Genomic DNA, 24,862 nt, shown 5'->3' with positions numbered 1-24,862 from the left:
ACTAAGATATTGTAAAGAATGGAATTATACAACTTAAAGTATCTGGATATTAGCTTGAACTTTCCCCCTCAACTTAAATACCCCTATAATTGCATTTATATTTGAGGTAAATTTTAGATTTATATCATAACAATCCTTTCTTGAAATCAAAACATGATTCATTGACTGTCTTTGAGTGACAGTGGTGCTCACCAAATAGGCCCGCTGCTTCCCTATACTTCTTCCTCACCCCCAGGAAGTTAGTGGGACCACATTAATATCTCCAGCCATTAAACTTTGAGCAAACGTGGTATGAGTTCCTTCTTGGCCTATACAAGTATATGCATGGCTGAGTCGCTTTGCTGTGCACATGAAACTAACACAACATTGTTAATCAGCTATACTCCAATATAAAATAAAAAGTTAAAAGTAAAAAAAAAAAACAAACTAGTAAACAATACTGTTTCTTCCAAAGCCACAGTGATTCAAGAGTTTACATGTTGCAGAGCCTAAATTATTGCCTTGTCACTTTATGTGTGTGTGTTTCATTTAGTACTCTCAGTTGTCCTATGGAGTAGTGTTATATCTATTTGATAAATTAGGAAACTAAGAATAAAATTGGTCATCACTGACATGATGGACATAGTAAAAATATATGTGTTGAGATCAGACAGAAAAGCGTTCAAGTCCTATCTTTGCCACTTGCTTCTTATGTGATCTTGGTCAGGTTATATTTTAAAGCCTCATATCCCTCACCTGAAAAATGGGAATTATTGCAGTTCCTCTTTGTGGGATTATAGTGAGAATTTAGTGACATATGTTAAGCTCTTAACATGTTGTAGAAACTCAATAATGGAGACCTGTTTTTCTTATATTGTCACAAACCCACAGGCTGTTTGACGTCTTTTAATCTTTGACTTTTTTCTAACGGTTAGGATAGGACATAGGGAAAAATCAGCTTTAAGATGGGGCATTTTCATATTACAGAGAATCAGGTACAATCAAGGGTGCCACCATGGCACAAAGATATATATTCCTTACATGGAAAAGATTCTTTCTTTGGTTCTTCTTCTTCTTTTTTTTTTTAATGTGGGCAATATACTTTACTACACTTGTCCAAAAATTAAATATTGCAGAATTATAAATTCTGGGTTCCATAGTAAATTCTTTAGAAAACGGTTTTTTTTTTAACCTTTTGTCAATTTTAGGAGGAACACATTGTGAGGTAGGAAGATGGAATTGTAAGAGGAGATCCATTGTTAAGAGTTCTCTGTTAAGATTCCAGGGAATCTTTGAAGAATATTTGTACCTAAGAACACAAGGATGATAAAGGTGATCTTTCTAAATGATTATCTAAAGCTGTATATTGCCTGATTAAATCTTTCCATTTTTTCCCCTCAAGAATGAGGTTTAAATTTTGTAGCACTTGTGTAGACTGATCTGCTTTCTGTTGATTTTTCAGACTCACCACCATCATTTTCTTGTAAGCATTAAATCAAGCTATAGTCAATTTCTCAAGTGATCCATATTCATTTATCCCCCCAGTCATTATATATGCAAACCTATGATAACATTTCCATTGCAGACCTGGGGCTTATTGTTCTCTAGGGTGAGAATATAAACCAGTTAAGAACAGAGTCATTTTTAGGGATGAGTAAAGAAGTTGTTTGGAAGATAAACCTTCCCGAAGAGACAAGCAGACCTGAGAAATGGAGAAATATCAGGAGAAAGAGCATTTGAGCATCTGGATCTAGCCATACATAAAGTCAAAACTATACCATCTGACTTCCCATGTACAGACAACAAACATAATTTCTTTCATTTGCAATTATACTTATTCACAGATTTTCATTTTTATAATTTTCCCCCAAATTTCCTTAAGGTGTGGACGCTAAATTTAGCGTGCATAGGTATCTCTGGAGAAGCTTGTTAGTGACAGATTTATGGCTTCACTTTTAGAATTTCTGATTTAACCATTTGGAGAAAGAACCCAGGAATTTGTATTTTTAAGCCAATATCTCATGTGTTTCTTATATATCTGAGCTTTTCATACTTTAAGAAAAATTGGCTTTAAGGATTAAGAAATTACATGTTTTGACAGTACTTGAAAAACATAGCAACATACATCGGCAACTTTGCCTGGTACAAATATTGGGTGTTCTTCTTATCCCTGCAAATATACATACAATGAATAATATTTGTTTTACTCAATCAGATAACTGAAAATATGAAATCAATGACTGCATTTTTATAGAGTCATCCCTTTGATCAATAACCATTGGCTGTCTTTACCTAACCCTCAACACCAGACACTAACAGATAATCACTGAATTTAATGACTTCATATTGCCCTAGGTTCAGGACAGCTGTTCCAGAACCTTCTGATGTGAACTGATACTTCTCACTGCTGATGGCGACCGTGGCCCATGCCATCGCGCCATCTGCTCAGCTGTCACTCACAGCAGCTGCTGCTCTTGCTTTGGCAGCCTCGGCCTGGCTATCTGTGCCGCGCACCTGCACTACTCTGCGCTGCTAAAATCACAATACGTTTCACCCTCCACTCCTAAACAGAGGAATTCCTTAGTCATTTCTCCTTTTAGATTCAGAGAAGCCCTTTGTGAAACATCTACAGGGCTCACTTTAAAAATCCCTTTCTTCTCAAACTTAGCAATTTCATACTATTAATGATTTCTTAAATTGGAGGCGGCGGCGGGGCGGGGGGTGGGTGGGGCGGGCTTAGTCTTGTTTGCCACAGCAGAAATACAGAGCCTCACAAATGCAATTGTAATGATACTTGTTCAGATGATGCTTGCTCTTAAAAAATAGTAATAATAATAACATAATTTTTAAGAACTCAAAAATTTTACTAAATACAGAAGAGAATAAGCCCTTAGAGATTTTTGCAATTTATTCATATATATTTATATATATAAATATATATATAAACAAATGTGATGACTATAAGCTTACCATATATTTGATTAACAAACAGAGAGAAAAGTAGTATGCTACTCTCAGTGAGAAATATAAAATTTTAGAAACATGAATTTATAAGCCAGTTTGGGAGATATAAATACATAGAAATGATTGAAATATAAGATATAGAATGATCGATTAAAGTTTCTTTAGAAGAGCTCATCTCCCCAACACTTCTTCAGTGCCCTCCTTTATCTCTAAACGCAGATGACTCCTCCCCTTCAGAAAATGGAAGGTTTATAAATTAGGGAAATTAAACAAGAAGAGCTTTGGATTCAGGTATGCAAAATGAAGCACAAGGCAAGGATGCAATAGAAGGAAAAATTAAGGGAGAGGCTAGTACATGATAATCTCTATATGCTGCGTCAGAATTCTAAGTTCTAATCTTCCTCCCTGCTCCTAGAATAGGAGTCAATTCTATAACAGTCAATTCTATAGCAGTCAATTCTATAACTATCCATACTCTTTAAATTAGGAGATTATATTTTCCCTTTGGTGTGTGTGTGGGGGGCCCTCCACATTTTTGTATTTGAGGTGTTTAAAGAATTTTTTTAAGAGAGAAAATCATGGTTCTTGTACAAGTATAACATAATCGTGTCAAACAAAAAACAAATCCGAATTAGTAAAGACAGACCTTGTTTAGGATTATTGCGAGGGAGGGAAAGAGGCTCTTGCCTGGAAGAGAGACCAGAACTAGGTATGAACTTTATTATGCTGAAGCAGAGGGCAGTCGGATTTCTAAGGGCTGGGTGAGCTAGAAGAAAAGTACTGGAGAAGGTTGGGAGGAGGTCAAATGCCATCTGTGCTTGTGAATTGGTTTTATCCAAAGGAAAAATAAACTTCTCCTATCTTTAGGACAGGAGGTAGTTTCATAGCTCAGAATAAGGCACCCCACTACAATCAGGGTCCCATCTCCCACAGAAACAGAGAGAGAGTAGTGCTATCTCTTTTGAAATAATTAAAAATAATTCTGATAAGACTAGGGGTCTTTGTCTAGGCACATTATGAAGGTAAATAATAATCTTTCCTATTGTAGAGGAAGACATGTATCAACAAAACAAAGAAGCAAGACCATGGGAACTCAGTAAACTTTGAAAAACATTATATATATATATATATATATATATATATATATATATATATGTCATGGCTTCTTTCCAGACGCAGCTATGATAGAAAAGTTTTGCCTTTCTCTGTGTGTTAATTGCTACTTATGCTTTCATATTCTAGAATAAACTGACACTTGAAGATAAAATTATACTATTTCACCTTGGGAAAAAAATAATATACACACATGTATTTCTCTGTCACTGTTGCTCCTCGTATAGACTTCACTAGCAATAGCAATTGTAACTCTTAATCCAAACAACCTAATTTCCTTGTACAGAGAAAAACATGGAAGGTAGAAAAGTAAGAATTGACTGTCATACACAAACATTTTAAGAAATTAACTGAATACATGTAACTGGCAATGTTGAATTGTATCTGAGTTCTATGTTCCTGGAAAGTAGTAACAAATCCAGAAATCCCCAAGCCTTGTGTGTTCCAAGAAAAGGCTAGCCATAAAGGACCTTCCAACTCTCACATATTTAGAAATAAGACACTTCTCCCTCCTTCCTCATGACTCTCATATACTTGTGTATGATTCTTTTGTTTAGTTGCCTCTATAAAACCCCAGACTCCTCCTTTTCTTTGAGATGTTCTTCATCTCTTTTTCCCTATCACAGTAGGTGAACACAGTTACCTCCTTAATTGTCCTGTGCGTTTGTCTTTCACATAGCACAACTTTCTACAGCCATGTACACCCCTTTTATAATAATTTACTAATAATTTCTGGAGGTAGGAAAACATTTCATACACAATGAAGGTCAAGGCTTTTCTTAATTATAGACACCAACTCCCAGACGTAAGACAAACACATGAGAGCTTATAGTTTCAGCTCTACAATCTCAGCCACAGGTCACAAGTAAAAATACACAAAAACTCGCACATTCCTTCCCAGCAGGCACGAATTTATTTATTTATTTGAGGTGGCAAACAGACAAATCAATGAAAATAACAAACTGGATTCTCCACCATATCTTACCTAGTAGAGAACAGGTTAATACCACTGATCAACCAAGAACACCAAACAGTCAGACGATAAAACCAAATTATCAATTATTGCTGCCACCCACCAATGCAGAATCGTTTAGTGGTTGTATAGGAACCAGAGACAAAAAGGAAAACACAGAATCAGAAGAGAGGAGGAAAAAAAATCAAGAGTAAAAGAGAGTCACAAGCTTTAAAATTTCATTATCATTTGGAATTCACTTTGGGAGCAAAGAAAAGCCATGCCTGGGGTTAAGCATCCCAATAAGCACTCTTCTCCATCAGTACAGTTTACTAAACTCTGGCAGGTAAGTCCACGAGTATCTTGGAATGATACTCTAAAATGAAAGCCACATTGTTGTTTGAGTCCTCTATGGTCAAGTTTACCAGTTGCTAATTCTGCCCTCACAGATTGAGCTTCCCTGTCAGCGTCTGTAGTGTTTCATTCTCAAATATAAGCTGACAGCCATAGATCAGCAAATATTTTGAGCATAAGAATAAAAGATATCAAAGCCAACAAACAAGGAAAGTCATTATAAAGTAAAAAGAGCCCATTCAGTTTACAGGTTTTTAAAATGGGAGAAAAAATGATTTTGCATATTATACAAATATGCTCACTGTGTTATCTTATTCACCCCTACCAGAAGCAGCTATCAAATGATTTACTCAACAAACAAAAACACAGAGATTTCCAAATGAAGTTTAAGTGGTTAAGAAGGCAAAGGAGAGCAAAGAGGTAGGCAGGATCACTTTTTGAGGGAAGTGATTTGTTAATTAATACTATGACATATATCATAAAAGCTATAAAGAGGGCTTCCCTGGTGGCGCAGTGGTTGAGAGTCCGCCTGCAGGGGACATGGGTTTGAGCCCTGGCCCGGGAAGATCCCACATGCCATGGAGCAACTAAGCCTGTGCGCCACAACTACCGAGTCTGTGCGCCACAACTACTGAAGCCCGCGTGCCTAGAGCCTGTGCTCTGCAACAAGAGAAGCCATTGCCATGAGAAGCCCGCGCACCGCAATGAAGAGTAGCCCCGGCTCGCAGTAACTAGAGAAAGCATGTGCGCAGCAACAAAGACCCAATGCAGCCAAAAATTAACTAATTTGAAAAAGGAGACAGAGGATTTTAAATGCTGGAGTGAGCTACTGGAAAATTACTAGAGGGCATTAAGGGGTAGTTTGGTCCATTTGATTAGGCCTCTGTGTTTACCAATTGTTGTTTATTGAAATTAGGCTCCTAGCCTCCCACAGACACTGGGAGCAGTGGCTCTGCTTTTCTTGATGGTTACATTTGAAAGGATGGTTGCAAGGTCCTTGAGAAAGACATTCCTGGGTTGTAGAAGTTTCACATTTCAAAGAAGAGAAGATTTTACAATTGCAAGTTTTCTAAAGTAAATGCTCTAATAAAAGGGAGTTCAAGGGCCCATAGTCAGGAAGAGGGCTAACATTTTGCCAAGCTGTTAAGGCTGTCTTGGTCAGTAGCATAGAGGGTATTCTAGGAAATACATGTATTTAAATTTAATTTATCAAAAATCTGGAATATGTATGTGTAACATAATCAAATTAAATTAAAATCCTGTGCCTACTTGTTTTATAATAGTGAAAGAAGTGATATCAATTTTTCCTACTTTTCATTTTGTTGTTCCTTTCTTTAACAAATAATTACTGAACAAGTCTTCTTTGTTTGAGAAACACAAAGCACACACACATAAGAGAGAGGCAGACTTTTCAACAGCAGTGGGAATTAAGTCATTGAAATTAAGGCTTTTACTCAGAATCATCAAATTCCAGGAGAAGTTGTTACTAACAATGTTTAGTCGAAAAATTGAGCCAGGATGATGGATCCATGGGCTGGAATTCAGGTAGGATAGAAACTAGAAATGGAATAATTGCTCCTACAGCATTGTATTCCTTTCACCAAAAAATCATAGGGAAGTTAAAGAAGATGGGTCAGGTGCTAATTCTTATGCACAGGAGCTTCTTTCCAGGCTGACAGAGTCATTACCTGCCCCCCCGCAACCCCGCCCCATTAATACTCATTTCTTACACTGATTCTAGAAGCTCTACTACATTTTAACAGGGAGTCCTTACATCATGACTTCATCACTAGAAGAACCAAAAAAAGAAAAAAAAAGAAAAAGAAAAAATCCAAGCTCTAGCAGCTATTAGTTTTGCCTTTTTAAAAATTTAGTTATTGAAAATTAACGAATCAGCCTATTAAATATTCTTAAATATTTGGTCAGGAACAGTAGAGTCTTCTCAGATGATCAATATTTTATTTAATAAAAACATATCAAACACATATGATTATTTGGGTTTTTTTTTTAATTGCAGTATAGTTGATTTCCAGTATTGTGTTAGTTTTAGGTGTGCAGCAAAGTGATTCAGTTATATGTATATATTTTTCAGATTCTTTTCCATTATAAGTTATTACAAGATATTGAATATTTGTTTGTGCAAGTTCGTGTGCCCAACACACAGTGAGGCCAAACAAACCGAAACATCAGAGTTTGGAGAAAGGTTTATTGCAGGGCCACGCAAAGAGACGGGTGGCTCATGCCCCCCAAAACCCGGAACTCCCCAAAAGTTTTCAGCAAAGCATTTTTAAAAGCCCCGTGAGGGAGGGGTGTCGCAGAGTATGTGATCAGCTCGTGAACAATTCTCTGATTGGCTAATGGTGAGGTAACAGGGTGGTGACACAGGGGTTACCATTATCAGTCCTTAGGCTCCAGGAGGCCTGGGGCTATGTGCTCATGGTCATCAAGTTGTTAATGTCTTCCAGTTGGTGGGCGTGGTTCACTTTTGTAAAACAGCTCAGGAAATGTGCATCAGAAACTGTTATCTAGGTGCTTCAGAGAGGCGCTAAAGCAGAGGGTATCTATAGTGGATTATGGCACTTGGCGTTGCTACGGAACTCTTTTGTGTATGGGTGCATTCTATTTATCTGTGCTTCCTTTTCTTTTTAAGTTTTAGGCATGATGTTTCAGCACTCTTATTTCTGAGAAAGGAGGAACATACTATTTTTATACTTCCTGCTTCCTACAGATGTCTTCCTGAAAATTGGAGAGAAATTACAAGCCTGTCTTTAAGTTGAAAATAGGAAAAACTGGACACAGAGTTAAAAAGGGGACGGGGCTAGGGTGACTCCAATAGTTCTTGCCTCCTGTTATTTATGCCCTTGTGTGATATCCTGCTTAACGGAATTAGGGCTACTCTGTGTGACCAATGGAATACTACAGTGTGTGACTTCCCAATCTACATGGTAAGACTATCACAGCTTCTCTTTGTGCCCTTGGATCACTTGCTGGGGAACAATAAAAACTGCCCTACTGTGAGGACATTTAAGCATCCCTGTGGAAAGGCCAATCAGGAGAGCTACGGAAGGTCCCACCAACAAACAGAACCAGTTTTCAAGCGGTATGAATGCGTGAACTTGGAAACAGTTAAGCCGTCAGGAGGGATAGATGCCTGAGCCTGCAGACGATTGCCTCTGACTGCAATGCAATCAGTGAGGGACTCGAAGACAAAACTGCTGCCAAGTCGGTCCCAAATTCCCGATCCCCAGAAACCGAGACGTCATATGTATCGTTTGAAGCCACTAAGCTTTGAAATGAGCTGTATTACAAGAAGTAAAGAATTGAAAAAGGAAAACCGAAGAAGAGAATGTGTACTGACTTTCATTCCAGATTATGGAAGTAAAGGGGAGCAGAATACGTCACCCCAAATGTGCCACTTTGGCACGTCGATTGTTTTGAGCTGAAGACAGATAGGACCCAGCAGACTCAGGAAGAGCTTTCTGCCTCTCCTTTAACTGTCTAAACTAATTTAGGCTAGGAAAAGAGCTATTACCAGAGATAACTTTTTATATCAGAAAGACTTATCTGTATGGCAGGGCAAACATCTGTTTACCAAACCCTTCTCATCCTCCTGGGAATTGTCTCACTCCCCTTTGAAGCCTCAGACCCCTACCCAGTTCTCCGTAGCTCAGGATGGTGTATACGCCTCAATTGTCTGACTGCCTATGAGTCTATTATATTTTTATGGGGACGCCCATAGGTACAAATTTTTTTTTCTCCTTTATCTTACATCAATTTAATTATTAGGCCAGCCAAAGAACCTAAAAAAGAAAAAGGGAAAAGTTTTCCACTCCTATAGAAGCTATAAATCATAGGACAAGAGTGGGAAATAAGTTTAAAGGGCTGTAATATACAGGAGGTTTCTTAGAATTTATATTCCAAACATTCCTTTGACTTTATTCTGTGTGTGACAGATGTTTGAATTTCATAAGGTCTAGAGAATTTCAGGTGCGGGGCCCAAGTTTCTGGGCAAGTCTAGAGTTGTTGAGGCATTGCGACACAGAGGACTTTGAAGCAAACGTACAGTTTTACTGACTGATGTGAAGAAGCAATCAGCTTCAGAGGGAACTTTAGTAGGTAAGAGTTCAGCCATGGAGGAAGAGAGGGAGAGGAGTCTGGGCTGAATGGAAAATGGGAATGAAGCCATTGAATTGGAAAAGGAAAAAAAAAAAAATATATATATATATATATATATATTATATATGTACATCTCAGCAGGAAGTTCTTCACAGGAGATGTTATTAGGTTAACTCTTACCCTAAGGATATTATAGCCATAATGTATGTAACTTTTCTTGTACAAATATCATTTTCAAATAGCGTTTAACACACAGACACTGGTTTCTTCTTTCTCTGTATTTATGTTTGTGTTTTCTGAAACTTTTGGTAGCCAACCTTTAAGTAAATGATTGATTTTTTAAAGTATTTTTAATTCATATATTTTAACAAACAAAACAAACTAATAACAAACATATTAGTCTTCTTCTATCTTCAAAAGATTTAGGGGGATAATTCCAATTCTATTCTATTCTATCATGTTATCATATCATATGTTAGACCAATGTGTCTTGATTTTCTGTTTTAGAAAAAAAAGTCATGGCAGATCATTTCTTACTATGCTAAGAAGCTTAAACAGAAAAAGAACAATGTATGAAAATAAGAGAGATGTGAATGAAGCAGCCAACTGGCATCCATGCTTCAGACTCATATGCAAATCAAGTTATTCTGTGCTTTCCAACACTTCCCAAATTCTTTTAAAACCATATTTGAAGCTGGATAGCAACTCTCTATGAAGACATCAGTGATAAAAATGCAGACAGCATTGTGTTGGGTAGAGCAATGCCAGGAGTTGACAGGACCAACAGATAAAACCAAAGCAATTAAGTTTCCATAAACACTTACTTGACTTGGTGTTGAATCAACACTCTTCTTTCTAAACAGCAGTGTAGCAAGGCATAAATGACAAATCATACATTTCCAATCTATAAACCATGCTGGTTTGATGAAGTAACAGAATTCTTTTCCAGCTTTTCTTTTTACCATGTGGAAGAAAAAAAAAGTTACTCAGTAATTTGTGAGTTTTATTTGAGACGTGAATTTCTCTGTCCACAAAATATTAAAAGATTTATAGATGAGATCTGGCATGCTTCCAGCTTACTACCATCCAGCAACAACGACAAATTCTTATGGCTAGAGGTGAGCAATTTTTGAGTGACACTTAGTCATCCTTTCTCACAAACTGTTTTCCAGGCATTTATTACCAGCTCTTTGGAAAGCTAGAAAATGCTGTCTCAAGAGCCTTCAATCTTTCTGTTATTTTTAATTTCCTATCCCCCATCTCAATACATAACACAAAATAACTCATGACTACACACTCTTTGCCTTATTTCATTCCCTTGTAGATAGGTATTCAATTGACCTTTCTCAGGAAAGATCCAAGGAACACATTTTTTTTTTTTTTTTGCGGTATGCGGGCCTCTCACTGTTGCAGCCTCTCCCGTTGCGGAGCGCAGGCTCAGCGGCCATGGCTCACGGGCCCAGCCGCTCCGCGGCATTTGGGATCTTCCCGGACCAGGGCACGAACCCGCGTCCCCTGCATCGGCAGGCGGACTCTTAACCACTGTGCCACCAGGGAAGCCCTTGTTTACTTTTAGTGGGAAATAATATTTGGAAACCAGTATCTGGGATCTGGGTATGTGCAAGGACAGAGAAAAAACTAGGGAAGGGGTTGGAAAAGGAGGCTGAAACTTGATAAATGCAAGAGTGGAAGGAGATGAACACAGAAGGGAAGTGGGACTCTGTCACTGGAGCTTTATTAGCTATCATCAATTTTACATTGTATTTTAAATGCAGTAGAAGTCATTAAACAGGTGAATGATTTAACCTGATTCATGTTTTTAAAATACCAGTGGGCTTCAGTGTAGATAATAAATTAATTCTACAAAAATGACTTTGAATATCTAAATCAGGTGAGTTATTTTCCAGTAAAAAATAAATTAACAAAACTCATACAGAATGGATAGATTTAAACATTGAACATGCAAGAAATACAAAAATGGAAAAACAGCTGTTGTCCCCAAAGCAGAAGACTCAGATGTGACCGCCAAATCTATAATAAAATTTACTTAAAATAAAGCCTACTTAAGATTAATGTTAAAAGCTGACAAAGATAGTACATTTAAAACTCATAGACTTAAATCACTTATGTTTAGCAATGCAGACATTTCTAAGTAAAAGATTAGCAAATAGCATTCTTCTTTTAAGATTGATATCCTTGGACAAAAGCAGTATGTGCCAGGAATCCAAGAATGTTATAGCATTAGACCATTTATTTATATAATTTACGTTATCAGACGGAGGATAAAAACCAAAATAATTTCCCAGAGAGCTAAAAATATGACAAGTGTGTGACGTCAATTCCTACTTTCCATTTCTTTTAGATAAAAGTAGACTAGCCCCACTATTTCCAACAAAAGAGCATGAGTTCTATTACTTTGGAATAGTAATTTAATATTTCCTCTTCCAAACACGTAAAAGGTTTATTATTTAATCCCCACCATATACCTATGATGTAAAAGATAATATTATTATATTCCATTTTAGGAATAGGAAAATGAAATTTCAAGACATAAAGCAAACTGGTAAATACCATCCCGTAGAGACAGACTTTGAACCTGACTCAATTTTTTCTCGAAGGTCAACTCGTTACTCTCCACCACGCCAGTTTTTTGATGATTAAGTAAAGTTCCTTCCATGCTTTGATTTTTATATGATCACCAAGCAGCCTTCATTAGGTTATTCCATATAGATTTGATCAGAAGAAGAGAATGAGTCAGGGTCAGCGATGGCAACTGAGTGTGCATATGTATGTGTGTTATCTAGACACATGGGAATCTTCCTGTTTCTAGGACTTCCTAATAAGCCATGCTCAAAGTATCCTAAAAACATGCATGTTTATTTTCAGTCAAGGATAACAATATTCAGAGAGTAATCATTTAGCAAAATACCAAATTGTTAATAAAATAACCTTATCTTTACAGGTTGTTTGGGCCACTTCTTACCTTATTGGCTGTGGCATATCATCATGTCGTAAAGGAATTCAGTATCTCTACATTTGTCACTATTGTCATGAGTATGTATTTTACAGCTTAGTTTCACATAGCTTTTAGAAATATATTTCCCTTACTAGTTTCCCTAATTCAGTTTCTCAACCATTATAAAATAAAACTCAAATAAATATTTCTTTTCGGTTAAGACTTTAGGGATACAATGTCTTTTAGCCAACACCTAAAACACTACACCCACAAACACATATTTTTATTTATATTTTTCTAAATAAATCCTTATCTCAATATAATGTTCAAATTAGGCACTATTACCAGTCATCTCGCTATGTGTTATTCCTTCTTCAAGTACTATTAGTTAAGAGAAACAAATTTCATCTAGCTTAAGCAAAAAAAAAGGATATTTATTTTAACAATGCAAGAGTATTTTTAGAATGCAAGGGCAAAAATGCAGTGGAGTATCAAGAATGAACAAATGAAAAAGCCAAGTGTTTTTGTATTTAGCATTTTAGTGTTGACATATGTATTTCCTTTAGAAATTAAATTTACATGTTACCAAAGGTGTGAGCAACAATTCCAAGAAGAGATCATCTGATTGCTCTGGTTAGGGACAGCTGTACTCCTTTGTCTTGTCACCTCTGGTTATGAAGCAAGGTCAACTTCAGAAAAGGTAATTGCAAGAATCCACAGGGACCCACTTGTGTGGCTTGAGTGGTGATTATCAGAAAGCAGGGATTGTTCTGAGCTGGATATAAACCTCCATTAGTTTACTACAAATGCCAGTTTAAATGTTCTTCTGCTAAGGAAAGTTATTGGTCTGCATATGTCTCCTTCAGCTACCTGTGCTTACCTGTTCAATACACAAGTCTTTCCTCCATAAGATGAGCTCCAAGTATGGTATTTATTGAACTCTCAGTTCCCATGTGTGTAGCACAATAAAAGATATGCAATATGAATCAATGAAATTGATTTCTCTCATAGTAAGTTACCATATTTACACTTTAAATGAGGTCTCCACTATCCCTATAGATTCAATAGATGTCACATATTCATACAATAGCTCTATGTGAGCTCTTTTCTGGTTTTATCATGTCTTGATTTCAGTACTTAATATTTGTTGTGATTTTATCTGTGTGATTAGTACTAAAGACAGTAAGGTCTCCTTGCATATACAATACATCAATTGTACTAAATCCTTATGGGAGCTCATGGTCTGCAGTAAACTTCTGACAACACAGAAAAGAAAAGTAGAATACATGGGGCTGAGATACGAGAATTTTCTCAGCCAAAGATGAAGCCAAGAGTCTGACAAAACCCCTTGCTGAATTAAGTAATGTTTCTTTTATAAATTCAAATTTTAACAAGTCATTCAAGGAGAAATATATCAGATAGAATGCTGTTTCAGCTAGAATACTTACTTTATTTTTTATGTAATATTAAGTGAAAATCAGGAGTTTGGGGTTTTTTGAGCATGCACAAGCCACTCATTCTCCTTGCTTGGCCCTGCAATAAACCTTCCTCTACTCCAAAAGAAAAAAAAATTTAAGTGAAAATCAGCCATAATCCCCACTGTTTTCTTAGATATCTAAGGGAAGACCGTCTTCTCTGAAATTTTAAATTGGCTCAAAACAGGAAATTCTCATCTATTCTCTCTCCCCAAACTCCAACACTTTGGCTTTATCCATGTTGTTGTACTTTCATCTTTTATAATAGTGCATGTGTTTCTACAAATGACACTGACATGTATCAAAATTCTCATGACATAGGGCAAGATGAAGTTAGAACATCTCCAATTTGACTCACTTAAATATTTTCTTACATTAAGAACCATGCCCTTTTACATAAATGTTTATCAAGTCCTTATGGGTATAAATAAGGATAAGTCCTATCATAAATGTTTCTAAAGCCCCCTGCTTGTTAGAACTTGACTGTCCAAAGAGATGCAAATTGTCTCAAAATATTCTTAGCACCTCAGAGTTGCCTGCGGTATATTCAAAAAGATAAATTATTCTCATTCTATGGCTAGAAATCTTACATGTCTTAGAGATTACATACAAGTGGTTACAAGTGGTTTTCAAAAATTGTTTCATTGTTTTAAATTATTTTAATTGATTTTCAATAGTGAGTAAAATTTTATATGCATTTTTCAAACATCAATTTTATTAGGCCTTTTTTTCTTTATTCTTTTTTAAGGGGCAATGATCCTGACAAAAAGAATGTACCTTATAATAAGGGAACTCCATGCGGAGACTGTCCAAATAACTGTGAAGATAAACTTTGTAGTAAGTTTTACATCTCAGTGTGCTTACTCTTGACTGTTGATCTGGGAGCCATGTGTCCTTAAAATCAAGCATGTAACAATATTGTACTTTTCTATTACTTTTTCCTCAATCATCCCAAAGGAAAAATCAACATTATCTGATTTCCCTTCCCCCACCCCCAGAGTGACCCAGAAGACCACTGACTAAATCTTTTGGATTGGAAATTAGAATGTCCAAGCCTAAACTCAAGGTTCCACCCTAAAGCTTAAAGTTCCCACCCTTATATGGGCGCCTCGGATAACATGTTAATATAAGTATAAATTTTTCTCTGCTCTATAAAAAGTTTCTTGGCTCTCTTATTGCAGCCCTGAAGTTAGACATCTTGCTTTCAGGTTACCAGTGTTCTCAGATTACTTGCTGGTCATAACCTCCCTAACCTGCCTGACCACTTATCATGGCTGGTAATTTCTTACTGAGTGATCCTTATTCTTTGAAGTTTCCGCTGACACATTGGAAGATATTAGCTGATGATCACACTGTCCGTTTACCGCACTTCCTTTTATTTCTTAAGTAAATCTTACCTAAAATGTAGTATTAACCAAATGAGTTCCAATTACATGTTCATTTCCTTAAATAGCAAAAGTTTCTTTTTATAGAGCTTCCTGCAGGCATAATTCCTTACTTCACAGGCATATGTTTACATCATAACTTTCAATAAGTTTGTGGAGAAATAACAAACCTCCCCCCCAAAAAAAAATTCCTTTACCTTCAGATTTGTAAGACCAAAAAACTTATTTTCCTTCACCTGACCAGGTCTTTCTGTTTGCTTTTAAATCCTATCACTTTCAGTAATTCATTTCTGAAAATAAATGTACTTGGAGAAAGATCAAATATCTACTAATTATCTTTGCTACAGGGAATGGGGTAGGTTTTTTTTATCCAAGAGACAAAAGCAATGTCTACAATGGAATTGAAAAATGCAATAGAAGTAAAATGAGAGTAGAAAAGAAAAAAAGTGTTACTTAAGAATATTGACTATATAACACAGAATATACATCTCTTAAGCCCTTTACTCACCTATAAATGCATGAGAAGATGAGAGATGAGCTTTTGACTCAATACTGGGTAGCCCTGCTTCTGCCTTTCAGTGAACCCTTGCATCTACTACGATGAATACAGTAATTGTAAGACAGACACGAGGTCCTGCCTGCAGCCACCCGTCAGTTCAACGACTCCGCAAAGCTAGTTGCCTGTGTCCCACTGAGATAAAATAGCCTTCGTTATTTGCAGCTCTAATGTGCTGTTGAATCATACCTTTGACCTTACTTTGCTTCAGCAGTTTCCCCTGCATTTCATGTGGCTTTAAGTGCACCTGAGATCTTAATTTTCACTAATCAAATATGGGCATCAGTATGTTTACGACAGTGCCCCTCACTCCTGTTCTGATACATTGTGAAGTAACATTGTTTTAAACTTTCTTAAAGCTGGGGTGAATATGATTGATGAAATATGACTGAACTATGAAATGATTTAAATATGAGGCAATTCAACACCTGCCTCATATTTAAATCATGTGATGTCTCGTTCTCAGGTTGACATGATTCAGTGGATTGGATAACTGATTCAGCAACCTGTGCTAAAGGAGGGTCTTTCCCTGTTTGTCTCCTTCCCCTGCTTTCCCAGGTCTCCAACCGCCCTGATGTTTGTCTTTCCTGTACAATTTACATGCACGAATAATTCTTCACTTCTTAACTTTACTTCTACCTTAAATCAACCATTAAAACAATCCACAAAGCAAACAAAGAGTCCAGTCTCATTACTTGAAAGGTAAACATTGGTTAATTGGAAATGATTTAAATGTCTCATTGTTTCATTGCCATGTCTATAGACATTTGTAAAGCAGGGCAAGAAAACCACGTGAGTGCTTAATTTAACAAAAGATGTATTCATCATTGATTACATGCAAGGGGTAATCCATATATGGAGGATATTGTCTCCCTCATTTCAAACCGAATTGGAACATTAAAGAAACCTAGTGAGGAGGGCTGTAGTAAACAAAGAGCCCATGGCTCTTCATTGGATGATGAGTCCTTGCCAAGAAAGAAGAGTCCTTTGTCTTCCTCTTGGGCTCTGCTATCCTCACAGGGCATGAGAGCTTCCCCTTCTGGTCTCCTGACTCTACTTCATTGAGGCTTCTGTTTATTAATCTTTCACGAGGGCAACTTTTTGAATACTTCCCAACCTCATTCCAATGACCACAGCTTATCAGGAGTGTTTGTGGACACAGCAGCATTCTTACTCCTAGACTTGAAATCTCATGGTATGTTCCAGGGTCCCCATCAGGGGGAGTGTCAAGACTGGACTCAGGAACCCAAATACATTGTTCTATTAAAAACAGATGTGTGGGGCCTCTCTGGTGGCGCAGTGGTTGAGAGTCCGCCTGCCGATGCAGGGGATACGGGTTCGTGCCCCGGTCTGGGAGGATCCCACATGCCGCGGAGCGGCTGGGCCCGTGAGCCATGGCCGCTGAGCCTGCGCATCCGGAGCCTGTGCTCCGCAACGGGAGAGGCCACAGCAGTGAGAGGCCCACATACCGCAAAAAGAAAAAAAAAAAAAAAAAAAAAAACAAAAAACAGATGTGTGTGGAGACAGCCCACACTCTGTCTATGGAACGTGTATCTCTAAATAAACCTGCTTTCAGTTTAAAAAAAAAAACACAGATGTGTGTGTGTGTGTGTGTGTGTACATATACTAATGGATGTCCAGAAAACCTGTAAAACAAAGGTAGTAAAGAGCATCACTGAGGGCAAAAACCTGATTAGATTGTTGGGTTTGTAGTGGAGAGCAAATGGGCACAAAAATGGATCCAGATTACAGGGAAACTTGAAGGAGAGACAAACTGAATGACTTGGATTTGATGCCATAAGAAAAGGTAATACATCCTGATTCTCAGTTTAAAAAGCTCTACAATAAAAACTCATTTCTCTTCAGATGTAAATGGAGGCATGTGTAACAAAATTATCCAAGATATGCAGATGGACAACTGCCTATATTAGGGGTCATTGTTCTAAGCATTTGGTAACCTGGTCATAACAGCTAGATTTCTTTACTAGTGAGGGCATTAGTATTCCCTTTGCCAGAAGATCTTATGCCCTGATTGGGTATTTTCTGTCAGTTCTACTCCTTCAGGTACATATAGTTTGATAGGAATATGTCTTTTGGTGTGAAATAATTAAAAGCTGTAGAACCATGGTTTTTTCTCTGTGCCTAGCTGAGTTACTTCATTCATCTCAGGGTTTAGAAAATTCATTCACATGAAGGGTAATTCTAGAAAATGACCACAAGATGGCAGCATATACATATTATCGTTAAACTTGTTTTGAAGCCAAGGAAAATTAACCGTTAGATTGATATCCTAAAATTATTCTAACGAGTAGCTAAACGATTTGAATAAAAAGATTATAGTAAAAACAAAACAAAACAACCTCCACACTTTGTTGGCAACAGGTCACAGTCCTTTAAGTGGATGTACACAATGAAAGGATAATAGCCTTAGGGAAGTTATTCATCCCACACCTACTGATTACTTGTAGAATAGCTGTTGCTGACAATGACCTGATAACATATCTGAGCCTCAGTTTCCTCATTTGCAAATGGGGATAATAATAGTCCCTCCCCTGTAGAGTTGCTGTGAGGGTAAAGTAAGGGGAAAATATACACAGAATTCCTAACAGATCCCGGCATGTTGTGTTAGCTATTTTTATTATTTTTATAATTCACTATTTTCCATTGAGATGCCTGACACTATAGTTGCTTCTAATCAAAGCTGTCACTTATTAATTGTGCTCATAGTACAAAACTGAGTATATCACAATTGTATTGCATGGAGTATCTCATGGTAATAAAGGTAATACATGGCCTTCATTAAGTTGAGGTAGTTTCTATTCTAGTTGTTGAGTATATCACAAAAGGGTGTCGAATTTGTTCAAACACTTTTGAAACAACAATTGAGAAGGTCATGTTTTTCCCCCTTTCCTTCTTTTAATGTGGTCTATTAAGTTGATTTATTTTTGTAGGTCAATCCACCCTTGATTCCAGGAATAAATTCCGCTTGGTCATGGCATACAATCTTTTTAATATGCTCCTGAATTCAGTTTGCTAGTATTTTTGAGTATGTTTTCAGTAATAATCCTAAATTTTATTGTAGTTCCCTTTTCTTCTAATGTCTGTTTATGGCTCTGATGTTAGCATAGCACTGGCTTTCCAGAATAAATTAGAAAGTTATCCCTCCTCTTCAATTTCTTGAATGAGTTTGAGAAGGATTCATGTTAATTCTTCTGTAAATACTTAGTAGAATTCACTAGAGAAACGTCTGGCTCTGGGCTATTCTTTGTTGGGAGATTTTGCTTACTAATTCATTCTCTTTATTATGTATAGGCCTACAGAGCAATCACTTTTTTATGGGAGTACACATTAATGCAAATTTGAGGACAATTTGACGATTTTTTAAATGCACATATTCTTTGATCAGCAACTTCACTTCTGGGAAATTCTCCAATAGTTATATTTACTTTATGTGTGTGAAAATGTCCAAACAAAATGATATGATTGCAGTATTGCGTGGAATCATAAAAAACTTTTAAAAAGGCTGAAAATAGCCTACGTGCCTAAATCTACAGCAGGAGGGAACTGAGTAGAGACCTTATGGTATGTCTACAGGAGGACTCAACAAATTTTTTTTTTTAATTTTATTGAAGTCTAGCTGATTTACCATGTTGTGTCAATTTCCGCTGTACAGCAAAGTGACTCAGTTATACATATATATATACTTTTTTCATACTCTTTTCCATTTTGGTTTATCACAGGATATTGAATATAGTTCCCTGCTCTATACGGTAGAATCTTGTTTTTTGTCCATTCTCTATATAATAGTTTGCATCTGCTAATCCCAAGCTCCCAATTCTTCCCCCCCACCCCCCCACCCCCGCCCTTCCCCCCCTTGGCAACCACAAGTCTGTTCTCTATTTGATGAACTCTTTTTGTAAAGGTCAAGATAGTAAAATTTTTAGGATTTGTGAGCCACATAAGATCTCGGTCACATATTCTTCATTTTTTTTCTTTAATATAGTATTGGCACAGACTTCTGATCTAGAGAATGGGGTACCATGGCCAGTAAAAATCATTCATGTGCAAAGAAGGAAAAGTCATGTGAAATATTGTTTGGCAGAACCAAAAAGAACAAAACATGTTTTCTTTATCTAAAGACCTTCTTTCTTATAATACTGGGAAAAAATGGTATCCATCAGGCATATGTACATATATTTACCTTTTTCCCTCCTGTTCAAATGGGAAAACTGTCCTTGCTCCATCCAAGGCCAACCATGGAACCCATGCTCTGGAGCCCAATTCCTTTTGCTCACACGAAAGCTTTTTTTTTTTTTTTCCTTCACAGGAAAATTTCCCATTGTTGTCTTTGTTAATTCCTTCATGTAGACTTTCCCACTTTTCTCCTCAACCTACTCCATTCCAGCTTTCATCTCCTCTAGGCCTCTAAAATCATTCTCATTAGGGTAAGTAATACCTGAAAGACTTAGTAAAAGAGCGCCAACGACAATTAGCCCAAGAAAAAGAACAACAGTGTCAGAGTCAGACAGACTTGCATTTTAATTGAGTCCTGGAACTTTTCTAGGTGCTGCTAGATTTTGGGAGTGATTTAGTTTCTTGGTTTTCCCATTTTGTACAATGACAATAAGAAACAAACCTACCTTGATGGACTGTCTCAAGGATAATAATTAACCTGTGTAAACAGCCTGGCAGCTATCAGGTGCCAGTGGATGTTTAAAAGGTCACTAAATGCTTACTGGAAAGACACATTAGTGCCTGAAGCCCAGTACGCTGATGCACCTTGATAAAATGCAATGGGGAAAGAAGCAAGTTCTGGGAGGAAAAAAAAAAAATTCTGCCATACTTTCTGGGAGGCCCTTCAGTTCTAACCTTATCTTTGGAAAGCAGCTTGCTCAAGACGGTGCCTGGTTTACACGACTTCCCTTTCATTTTAGCTGTACCCTCCCTTGGGCCCAACGGCCAGGACCCTAATCAGGCGGGATCTCCCTGGAGCCCAGATACAAGTGTCTGTCCCCACCTTCCTCCTCTACCATCACCTCCTTCTCTTTTGTTCTTTATTTTAATTTTTTTTTTTTCAGTGGAATTGCAGCTACTGCATTTTATTATGAGTGAATTTAGGGAAACATGTTTGGGACCTAATCCTTTCTTGGCGAGACGGTGGAGAATGAATATTTTTCAACATTAAAACTCTTCTCGGGCTTCCCTGGTGGCTCAGTGGTTGAGAGTCCGCCTGCCAATGCAGGGGACACGGTTTCATGCCCCGGTCCGGGAAGATCCCACATGCCGCAGAGTGGCTGGGCCCGTGAGCCATGGCCGCTGAGCCTGCACATCTGGAGCCTGTGCTCCGCAACGGGAGAGGCCACAACAGTGAGAGGCCCGCGTACCACAAAAACAAAACAAAACAAAACAAAACTCTTCTCCACCTTGACCAAGTAACCAAGGCTAACATCACCAGTAATAAAACATATCCATATCTCAGACTCCGTGATATGATAGGAGGAGAAGGGCAGTTCACCTCTGGAGTAGTTAACCCTAAAATCCATAACCCCAGTCAAATCATGAGAAAACATCAGGCAAACCCAATTTGAGGAACATTCTGCAAAATATCTGAGCAGTACTCTTCGAAAACATCAGAGTTTAAGAAGGCACGATGACTAAAAGCAATATGGGACTGCGGATTGAACCCTGGAACAGAAAAAGGACACTAGCAAAAAAGTCTGGAGCTAATAGTATTGTACCAATGTTAATGTCCTGGTTTTGATCATTGTACTATGATGATGTTAGAGGTCAACATTAGAAAAAAACTGAATGGAGCGTAATAAGGAACTCTCTGTTATCTTTGCAATAGAGATAAATCTTAAGTTATTATTCTAAACCTAAAATTATTCAAAATAAAAAACTTAAAAATCTCTTCTGCTTCCTAATGTTGATAGGATATAAACACTTTAGTGACTTTATTATTTAAATAGTACGCCTTCATTTTTCCAATTTATTGTCCTTATACCAAGGTTTCAAAATTTTCCCCCAAACTGCCCCATACATTTGCCGCTTTGTTAGCTTTTTGATAACCTAGATTTCGCATCTCTTTTTGATTGATAAAGTACCTGCAATATATTCTCTCTCATCTAGTCTTTACAACTTCTTGAGATGGAAAGGAGTCCTCACTGCCACATTAAAGATGAGCAAAATGGTGACAAAGGCAGTTTGAGATTCACTTTATGGTCTATGAGTTAGCAACAGAGTTTTGTCAAGAACCTGGACTGGTGCAATTCAACAACACTTTAAAAAAATTATGAGCAAAGGATCTGAATAGACATTTCTTTAAGATATATAAATAGTCAAAGCACATGAAAAGATATTCAACATCATTAGTCATCAGGGGAATGCAAATCAAAGCCACAAGGCCATAGCACTAGAATGAATGGCTGGGTCAAAAAATCAGACAACAGCAACTGCGGATGAGGATGTGGAGAAATCAGACTCCTCATACACTTCTGGTGGGAACATAAAATGGTGCAGCCGCTTTGGAAAACTGCCTGGCAGTTCTTCAAATGATTAGTCTTAGACCTAGAAATTCCACTCCTCAATATATACCCAAAAGAAAAAAAAAGTATATCTACAACAAAAACTTGTACATAAATGTTCATAGCAGCATTTCTCATAATAGCCAAAAGCTAGACTGAAAATTTTTGAGGTAGCAAGGAGTGACCTCCTTTAAAAAGGGGATGTTTTTATAGAATGTCAACTATGGCTCAACACTTAACCCATAGTAATGATCAGATTTGAAGATTCTTTGTACCTGATCATTGGTTGATGAGATTCATCCATTTAACAGGCAGGGGTAAATACATGTTAGTGATCCCCACTCTTTCCATAGTAAAAACTACATTTAAATAAATATAGAATTATATTTTAAATATATAATATATAATATATAATATAAATGTATAACAGTCCTCAACAGAATAGAAATGTAGTTTTCATATCTTTTGATTTGAAAAGTACCTAGGGCATATTTTTTTTTCTCAGTGCAAAGTTTGAAGTTCATAGCAATTTTTAGTATTCTGCAATAAAGCCATTATGTATCAGGGACAAAGTTTGGGGACATCTGTCGAATAACTATAGGCAAACATAAAATATTCTCTATTATCTAATGTCCTCACTGGGAAAAAAAAATGCCCCAAGTAAGAAAGTTGACATCTATCTTAATTTGGTAGTACCTTCCAAATTAAAGTAAAATAAAATATAATAAACAGAAGACAGAGCTAAAATTAGAAATGTCTTCCTTTAATATTTCAGAAGATTCTTTGACATTTTTCAGTACCTTGAGATCAGCAGGAACCTAAATTATCTTACATAGAAAATGAAATGGTATAGCTGAAAGAAGTTAAATTTAGGAAATTGGACAGACATGTTTGGCCAAGCTCTGCCTTCTACCTGCTGTGCAACCTTGAGCAAGTTGCTTAAACTCTCTGAGCCTCAAGTTTATTATCTGTCTATAGAGTTCTCTTCTACTCGGCAAAGTTAGTTTTACTGTCTTTGTTAAGGATCACTTCACAGGTCCTCTAGCTCTTCTTATGCAACGCCGATCATATGAGGGGTGTTGAATTAACTTTTCTAAGGTGCACAGGATCTCCTAGGAAGATTTTGACTAATATTCCTCTAATTGTCCCTGGGATGTAGAGTTAAGGAGATTTATTGCTATAAACTAAGGTGTCCATGAGAATTACCAAGGACAAGAAATGATGAGGAGATTCCTGAGGTAAAATTACATTGAAACAAAGGGGAAGTAAGGCCAAATTTAAAACAGACTTTTTTTTTTTTTTTGGCTGCTTTGGGTCTTTGTTGCAGCGCGGGCTTTCTCTAGTTGTGGTGAGCAGGAGTTACTCTTCATTGTGGTGCGCAGGCTTCTCATTGCAGTGGTTTCTCTTGTTGTGGAGCATGGGCTCTAGGCGCGGGCTTCAGTAGTTGCGGCACGTGGGCTCAGTAGTTGTGGCTCACGGGCTCTAGAGCGCAGGCTCAGTAGTTGTGATGCACGAGCTTAGTTGCTCCACGGCATGTGGGATCTTCCCAGACCAGGGCTCAAACCCGTGCCCTCCTGCATTGTCAGGAGGATTCTTAACCACTGTGCCACCAGGGAAGTCCCCAAAACAGACAATTTTAACCAGGGTTCCATGGATAGAGTTCAGGTGGTCCATATACTTGAGTAGGAAAAAAAGTGCATTTAATTGAAATTCAGTATTTCCATTAGTAGTTTTATGACTTTGTCACCAATAGAAATCCCAAATAATTTTCTCTCGTATTATACTTGTTCCAAATATCTTAAAATAATGAGTAATAATTGTTTATACTCATACTCCTACTTTGAAATTATACTAGTTATTAGAAATGCCACTAGATCTTGTTATTTTCTATATTATGAAGAAGCATCTACATCAGACTTTTGGATTTTATTATATTTTGATCAATGAATTTCAATGCAACTGGTTACCTTGATAATTCTATGCATGTTATTTTGTACATTTAAGAAATATTTCGAGAAGAAATTCAGAGGCTTCAACAAACTGCCAAAAGTGTCCATAGCACAGAAATGTTAAGAACCCTTGGCTTAAGACAAGGGCCTACACCTCAGACAGCTGCTTTGGGTGTGCTGGTGCTCACTCTGGTCCTGTAACCCAGCTCGGTGGTAATATTCTGGGAAATAATTCCACAGCCATGTAGGATGATGACGAAACACAGGGCCCCCCAGCTAGAGCCCTGAGAGGTGGAAAGAGCCTTTTTGGGGACAGGAAAAATCTTTTCTTCACTAGATACATATGGGATCCTAGTTCCCCGACCAAGGATCAAACTTGGAATTCAGGCCCCCTGCAGTGGAAGCTCAGAGTACTAACCACTGGACTGCCAGGGAATTCCCTGTTACTTGGTTTTTTACAACCTTGTGTAGAGTTTATCAGCGTTAGTACTTTGTCTTTATGATCTGTTGGAATTATCACAAGCACCCTTTGGGCCACT

General features: G+C 37.3%; 1 pseudogene across 1 annotated transcript; it reads left to right on the top strand.

Moving 5' to 3' along the window:
- Positions 1–2,389: 2,389 nt before the first annotated feature.
- On the top strand, positions 2,390–15,999 carry LOC308624306 (annotated as a pseudogene). The gene is made up of 6 exons: positions 2,390–2,482; positions 5,162–5,297; positions 8,494–8,627; positions 12,441–12,532; positions 14,658–14,746; positions 15,874–15,999. The product of its transcript is annotated as an uncharacterized misc_RNA (transcript).
- The last annotated feature ends 8,863 nt before the right edge of the window (positions 16,000–24,862 follow it).

This window comes from Mesoplodon bidens, assembly GCF_964165515.1.
Source record: "Mesoplodon bidens genome assembly, chromosome: 10".
Taxonomy (NCBI): Eukaryota; Metazoa; Chordata; class Mammalia; order Artiodactyla; family Ziphiidae; genus Mesoplodon; species Mesoplodon bidens.
Note: the sequence above shows the minus strand (reverse complement) of the source record. Positions and strands in the feature narration are given on the sequence as shown.